This window comes from Nuphar pumila, chromosome 2 (genome assembly GCF_984573655.1).
Source record: "Nuphar pumila chromosome 2, dmNupPumi1.hap1.1, whole genome shotgun sequence".
Taxonomy (NCBI): Eukaryota; Viridiplantae; Streptophyta; class Magnoliopsida; order Nymphaeales; family Nymphaeaceae; genus Nuphar; species Nuphar pumila.
In genome coordinates this window covers 20,676,955-20,685,168 of record NC_143250.1, presented here as the reverse complement: position 1 = coordinate 20,685,168, position 8,214 = coordinate 20,676,955, and the positions used below count along the sequence as shown (strand labels likewise).

General features: G+C 39.2%; 1 pseudogene; it reads right to left on the bottom strand.

The window, feature by feature from the left end:
• Positions 1–5,942: 5,942 nt before the first annotated feature.
• On the bottom strand, positions 5,943–7,925 carry LOC149844980 (dynamin-related protein 4C pseudogene; annotated as a pseudogene).
• Positions 7,926–8,214: the final 289 nt, after the last annotated feature.

The following is an 8,214-nucleotide window of genomic DNA, read 5'->3' as shown; positions in this document are numbered from 1 at the left end:
AAGTGTATGGCATGACACTCGGAGTAAAGTTTTTATAACCAATCAAGCATGGCAGACGGACATATCTAAAAGAACCCACTGAAGGGAGAGAAACGTGATGACGAGAGAAAGAGAACTTGGTTGACTGTGTAAATGGCACATAAGACAAGAGAGTTGACTGAGTAAAAGGGCCTCATCCAGCTAAGAGGGACACAACTTGCAAAAGTGAGAGAATGCCATCCTGGCAGACAGACAGACATATATAAAAGAACCCACCTAAGAGAGAGAAATGTGATGATGAGAGAGAAAGATAACTTGATTGACTGTGCAACATGGCAGACAGTCAGCTAACCAAATGCAAATAATTAAGATCTCTCAACAGTGAAGTCAAACTCTCTCTCTCTATATATATATATATAAAATAAAAAAAAGCCACCGTAAGAGAGAGAAAGGCACCTAATACCACCTCTTAGAAATTATAGTTGTAGGTTGCATCTTCCCAATCAGACTTAAAGGACGTTGATTTTGATACAGCCGTTGATTTTTTAACATAAAAGACATGCATGTGATGCTAAATAGAGCCACTTAAAGGACGTATAGGCCATTCATGCCAGCTCAGTTGAAAAGTCAATGATGGGAGAGGGACCACACGCCTGAAGGACAATATCTGGACTTGGTCCATGTCTACTACCAACAAGGCAAGCTAGGCTTAGACTATAAATGCAGTCTTAAGCTCTCTTTTTAATCATCTTTTTGTCTAATACAATTTTGAATTCAATTTTTATCTATATCTGAAGAATTCTCCTATTTGAGGAACCCTCTCTTATTCTTAAAGCTCTTCACTTCAATTAAGAGATCCCTAGTCAATTGCAGATCATGCTAGTGCTGGAGGATTCCAGTTGACCAGACATCTTCTATCCAAGAAACAATGCCTCTTGATTGTTTGAATCTGATGCACACCAGATCTGAGAAATCTAACGCCATCTGAAGCTTAAGCAAGTGCAGCTTGTTCTGGAGATGTCATATCACACATTTAAGAAGTGCAGAGGAGCGTGAGTTCATGTTGAGCATCTGCAACACTCATGCGAGAAGAACTGCAGTCGTTCTTCGTTGTAGTCACAAAATCATGCAACATTCCTATGCATCTGAACACATATTCACCTAAGATGATCTAGATGAGCTTTCACAAATCCAAATTGCCTTGATCGGGTTTTAGCTAAGTGCATTCACATATTCTATTATGTATTTTGTGTTCCTGGATATCTTATTGCAACATACTCCTGTAATTGCCATGTTTGGAATGATCGAGTCGATGTTCGGTTGCATTGATCTTGTTCAGATCTGTAGTTGTAACGTCATTAAAAATCCAACCTTTTAAAAATTATTTCAAAACCCAAAATTTTAAGAAAATTTAAAACTATTTATTTGTTAGAAAGTTTTATATGATTTTCGAGAGTAATGTGCTAACAAGTTCTTTTATAAATATAGTATTTATAAGGATTCTCATTCTAAAATATTACAAGTCCTTAAATGTAAAGATTCAGTATAACAACGTTTAATTGTTTACAAGTTTATAAAAGTCAAAATGTCTTCCTAGGGATCATAATAGGTAAGAGTGGAGCCTTAAGATACACAACAATATATCCCTTACCTCAGTCCTCCAAGAGGGCATATGTAACGTTGTAGGACATCAATCATATGCTTGTTGAAAACAAAAAAATTAAACTTAAATAATACAAATCAAGTTTGTAATGGCACAACCAAAGCGTGATTCCCATCATTTATAAAATAGAGTCAAGGAAATTCACAAGGCATTCATACAACATTCATAATCATTCATCCATTTTTCATTCATATCCATGACATTCATGCATTCATTCATAACCAAGAATAACAATTTAATCAGTTAACATATAATTCTACAATATAATTAGGTCAAATCTTATTTGACTATGTCAAGCGTGAAACACACACACATGTTTCTCAAACAATCTAGGACAATAGAGACCTTCACAAACATAGCATATGCTTCTAAAAGGAGTGCACATGACAAACATGTCAAAGTCCCATTCGACAATTCCAGTGTACTTGATATACACATATTTTTCAAGTGAATAAGACATAATAGTCTATGAAAAATGTAAGCATTCCCATTACTTTCTCAAAAGGCATACTGTAATATGCAGAAATTTTCAATGATGTTAAATAAATTTTTATATTCTAAAAATCAAGTTTTTTCTGAATCTTCAACTAGTTTGGATATGATTCAAAGTCTAAAATCCCGATTTGAATAACTTTTGAATCCAAACACTGATCTGAACCCATATCTAAACTTTTGACAAATCTGGATATTATCCAAACAAATATTTTTTAGCGGATCTGGATATTTATCTTCATTCATATTTCAGGGATATACTTGTAAATATTTAATTATGAAATTGAAAGTTTGCCCTCTAATAATTTAGAGCATATTAAAAATAATAATAAAATTATTAGGGATAAAATGATAATTTGCTACCACAGAAGCATATTCAGGTAAATTCCCAAACCACAAAGGGGTAAACAAGTACTTTTTATAACCTAAGTGGCAACCTAGTTATGTAGAATCAAATAAGAGATAGTTTAGTAAAAATAAATAAGATTAAAAGGATTTAATAAATGATAATAAAATAATCCAAAACCATCAAATTTGTTGGTTTTGGCCAATAGTTTTGAATGTGGGCCCATCAAAACCATTAATTACCATCAAAATTGATGGTTTTGACCTATGGTTTTAGGAGTGGGTCCCACCTTCAGGAGAGAAACTCCCCTCTCCCTCTCTCTTAAGGTGACACTCGGAAGGGTGTGGGCCCCATATGGGAGGGCGACACCTCCTCTAAGGGCTATAAATAGCCCTCTTTCACATTTTCTCTCTAACCCATTCCTCCCCCTTCTCTTTCTCTCTCTAGCTCTCTCTCTCTCTCCTAAATCTCCTCTATTTTATTTTTTCCTTTTTTTCCTCTCTCTAACCCCAACCGCTTTTCTCTATATTTTTAACTTAAAACCCCATCGATTTCTCAGTTTATTCCCATATAAATCCCTATACTCTTTGCCTCTATCTATCTATAGACTTCAATTTCTCAGAGTACTGATGGTCCAGATTCATCTTTCTATGTTTGATTAGTGTAGGTTCTACCCAAATCTAGTGATAGTTTTGGTATAACACTATGGAAGCACTGCAAAGTTTTTTAAAAATCAGATACATACCCGTAGAACTCATCTGAACCCTTTTACGAGCCTATAGGACCTTATAATCTCCTTATGAAACTATAAGATTTCTTCTATGGACTAAAATATTATGATTTTGCTAAAATTTTAGTCCAATTATACTCCCGCATAGGAGAGGTTTTGGCAAAATCTGTAAAAGTATCCTTGAGATTTTCATACTAAAATAGCAGAAGTTATATCAAAATTTTTAAAAGAATCCTCATAATATAATAGATTCTACCAAAACTTTCAAATAACTTTTGAAAATTTCAAAAAGAAATAGAGCAACTGTTGCTCAAAATCTTAGAAAACTTATGGATTTTATTACGTAGAGACAACATAGATGTTATTTGATCATCTGAATAAATTTTGAAACATTAGATTCTAAACCAGGTTAAATGTTGCTTGAGTAAAAGGGCCTCATTCAACTAAGAGGGACACAACTTGCAAAAGTGAGAGAATGTCATCCTGGCAGACAAACATATATAAAAAAACCCACCTAAGAGTTAGAAATGTGATGATGAGAGAGAAAGAGAACTTGGTTGAATGTGCAACATGGCAGACAATCAGTTATGTCGACACCTAAATACAGCTAACCAAATGCAAATCAGATCTCTCAACAGTGAGGTCAAATTCTCTCTCTCTCTCTCTCTCTCTCTCTCTCTCTCTCTCTCTCTCTCTCTCTCTCTATATATATATATATATATATATATATATATATATATATATATATATATATATATAATAAAAAATCCATCGCAAGAGAGTGAAAGGCACCTAATACCACCTCTTAGAAATTATAGTTGTAGGTTGCATCTTTTCAATCAAACTTTGTAAATGTACTTAATATAATTTATTTGATAGGAATCATGTTTTGGATAATGTTGTTTTGAAATAAAAATAAAAATAAAAATTTTTAAGTCTTGAAATTTTGATACAACCATTGATTTATGAAGAACATAAAAGACATGCATGTGATGCTGAATAGAGCCACTTAAAGGACATATAGGCTATTCATGCCAGCTCAGTTGAAAAGTCAATGATGGGAGAGGGACCACATGCCTGAAGGACAATATTCGGACTGGGTCTATGTCACATCTTTCACCAACTTGTTGACAGTTGCAGCCATCTGCTCTTGGCGCCAAGGTGAATCCTTCTTCTTAGCTTTGACAACTATCTTGCTTTTGGTGTTACGCAAGTTTTGATAGGACACTGTGATGTCTTGCTCACAAATCGTAGCCTGTTAGTGCGCCTGTCGACAATGACTCTAGATTTCCTTCTGTAGCACGAGAACAAGCTCTGGTACCACTTGTCATGGGCCTATTTTTTTCAATAAGCAGTGCGGCACAACAGTCCTTTCTTACCGCCGCATGCCTTCTTATTGATTGCTTGTCAATCGTGAAAGCTTGTAATCAGAGTGCAAGAGATCAAGAGAGAATAGAGGAAAAGTTAGCCAAGTACACAATTTTGTTTATGCGGATATCATCAGGTTCTCAAAATGTTTATGCAAATCTCCTATTTATTGGGAAGTTGTGATATTTGTACCATGTACCTATAACCTCATTAGGTTTGCTTGTACAAAGAGCAAAAATGTTCAACAAAAGCTGAGCATCTGAAATTTTGGACATAGAGATGATTTTGGTAAATTGTGAGGCATTTTGAAGAACATGCCATTTATTTTTAATATGCAAGCTGGGGTTAGGCAGACCCCTACAAGTTATACAACTAGGTTTTGAACATGCAACGTCCCAACACAAGGTGACGTGCACTAGGTTTGTAAAAGCTCGTCATCTCTCAACGCTTTTACAAACAAACATGCAAAATGGAACTAAAGGCATCTTTTACATATGAAAAATGCAAACTAATGGGATTTCATTTGAGTCTGAACGTTGCCTGACACAAAGTATTGATTTGGATCCTTTTCGAATCTGAAAATTATTCGACGCAGTAGATCTCAATCCTATCCAAATGCACATTCAAATTCTTTTAGCAATTCATGTTTGAAAATAATGTGTTGGACTTTGATCAGATATTTGCCTATAACTGACCCGTTTTCACCCATACGTCTAAGATCAATAGCTGGTGATGTCAATAGATCGGGTTTGGTTGGATACTTAACAAATCTGATTAATTGGATCTGAAAAGCAATCACAATGAGGGTAAATAAAAGAAAGCTCAACGCATTTAATTCATTCTTGATTTAGCCTGTAAGTATCTTACAAGTATACGGGCTGCCCCTTTGAGGTATTGATTAATCTGAACCGGGCAACTTACATCGTACTCAACAAAAACAAAACATGCTCTAGACGTACCTTTACACTGTAAGTCACAAGGAAACAATTATAATTATTATTATTATTGGACATAACATAAACACACACACACGAACCTCATGTCCAAGCACAATTTGATCTTAAGAGAATGATAAGCACTACTCGCAGGAGCAAACAACTTCCAGATGAATGGAGAGCAGATATCTTAATGTTGTACGTAACTAAATCACTGGTTATATTCCATCACCACCACCGAACATCTCACCTGATTGAGGAGTGCATATCCCCACTCTCAGCAGCATACCTAAAGTGAGATGCATGGTTCTCAACTGAGATACGCTCTGAGAATTGCATATAATCGATGATCAGTTATATATATCATGACTGTAACCGACCTCATGTAAATCCCCTTGGTTCTATGCGTGAAAAAGACACAGAGCAGATCTAAGCAGCGATATCTTCCATAAAGGGGGCCACCTTCTGCTTAGCCTTCCTCAACTTGTTAATGCGCTCATTCAGCTCCTTCCTCAATCTTGCTGTTTCGATCGGCTCCACCATCATCTTCTGAAGAGCCTTCTCGTCCTTCCCTATCACGTTTGTGATACCGAGGTCCAGCTCTTTGTCCACCAAGTTTTTGATGCTCAACTTGAGGTGCATAGCCGAGACATCAACCATCCTCATTATTACAATCCTCCAGTAGGCCACCTTCTTCATCTTCAAATCGAACGCTTTCCTTAGATCATCAGCACCGTCGTCTTTCCCATGCCCACCAGTGTGTGAGCTGCCTTTCCCTGTTTCCTCCAACACCAACTTCATGAAGTTATCGCGTTCCTTCATCAAGTCTTCCCTTGTCTCAGTGTAGTCGGGATTGCACGTATAATCAGTGTTCTTCTCCATCTCGACCATCTCTCTCATTCTGTCGACCGACGACTCTCTCATATTATTAAGCACATTACTCGCTGCCTCCGTCAGCACCCGCTGCATTTGTGAATAAGAATGGAACTCGCGCACCAGAACTGTGTGCACCACGTCCTCCACGTATTTCCATACATCCATCATGAACTCGCCGGGCAATTTAGCGATGCCGTTCACTCTCTTATGCAACTCAACGATGAAGGCGTTGCGGTCCAGCAAACACGGAAGCCAAAGCCCTTGTGTTTCTTTAAGCTGGTGCAGCTCTTCTTCCATGAATGACTTGGCTTGGGTTGGAGACAACCCCTTGTACGAGACATCGTCGTTTGGGTACACAGCCTTCAGTTTCTGGTAGAACTCGTTGACCTTCTCCAGAATGCGAGTGGTGCAATGGAGGTTGTCCTCGTCCGGGAACTCTTCGAACTCTGCTCTCACGAGTATCTTCTTCAGCGACTCGATCACCTTGCACATCTGCTTGTCGAATGCGTCCTTCACGTCCTCTTTCTGGATCTGGGGCAGCTTGCCCAATTCAAAGCGGTTGATGCCGAGCTTGTCATCGATTTCGAAAGCGATTCTCGGTAGGCACTCTCGGATCTTCTTCTCCTGGATCTCTACCAGCTTGAGGGCGAGCATGGGGATGCCGACGCCAACCTTCGACTTGTCGATTTGAGAGAGTGGGAGAGCTGTGAACAGCCTTTGCTCTACCTCTCTCGCTGCTTCGTAGGACTCTTCACCGACGCGGTTTCTCACGCACACGTAGCCAAGGCCGATCTTGACGTCGTCTTTGTTTACCTTCTCCGGCAGGCCTTGGGGGTTCATGTCCACTTTGGTGACGACTGCCAGTGTTCTCTTGCCCTCCCGATCCACTTCGCGCGACATCTTGATGGATCCGCACGTAGTGAAGTCGGCCGTAGCCGGTAGGACGTTCAGAATAATGCTATCCTCCTGCCCGATGTACTTCTTTATGAGCTTTTTAATCTGTTTGTCTATGTTTTCAGGCTGGCCATCCGTGACCACTCGAATGATGCCAGGCAAGTCAATCAATGTAAGGTCGGGCATTCCCTTCTTCTTCACAACGAGAGTGATTGGCGTCTCCGATATCACTTTTCCTTCTTCTTTGAGTATTTTTTCGGTGGCATTAACAATTTCTTGGGCAATCTGATGCTCCGACAGTGGGAGGGTGGTATCTCCGTACGCCAACTGGATCTCTGCATCGGGTGATGGACCGTCCTTCAGTTGCAGGACCAGGGGAACTCTGGTGCACATGCCCTGCCCGTTGGGAATTTTGATACAGGCAAGCGACTCCAGAACGCTTGATTTCCCGCTCGACTGATCTCCGATGACGACGATGTTGGGGAGCTGAATCCCTTCCTTCATGATGTCCAGGCTCCGGAGTCCGTCGATGGCATCTAGGAGCGGCCGGATTTGTTCGCCGAACGCTGCCAAGGGAATAGGCCCTGTGGGGTTCTTGGAGTGTAGCAGGGCAAAAAACCGCTTCATGTCTCTCCCATCCATTCACTCTTTTATTTTTTTTTTGCTACCTTACAAGTGTATGGCATGACACTCGGAGTAAAGTTTTTATAACCAATCAAGCATGGCAGACGGACATCTCTAAAAGAACCCACTGAAGGGAGAGAAAGAGAACTTGGTTGACTGTGTAAATGGCACATAAGACAAGAGTTGACTGAGTAAAAGGCCCTCATCCAGCTAAGAGGGACACAACTTGCAAAAGTGAGAGAATGCCATCCTGGCAGACAGACAGACATATATAAAAGAACCCACCTAAGAGAGAGAAATGTGATGA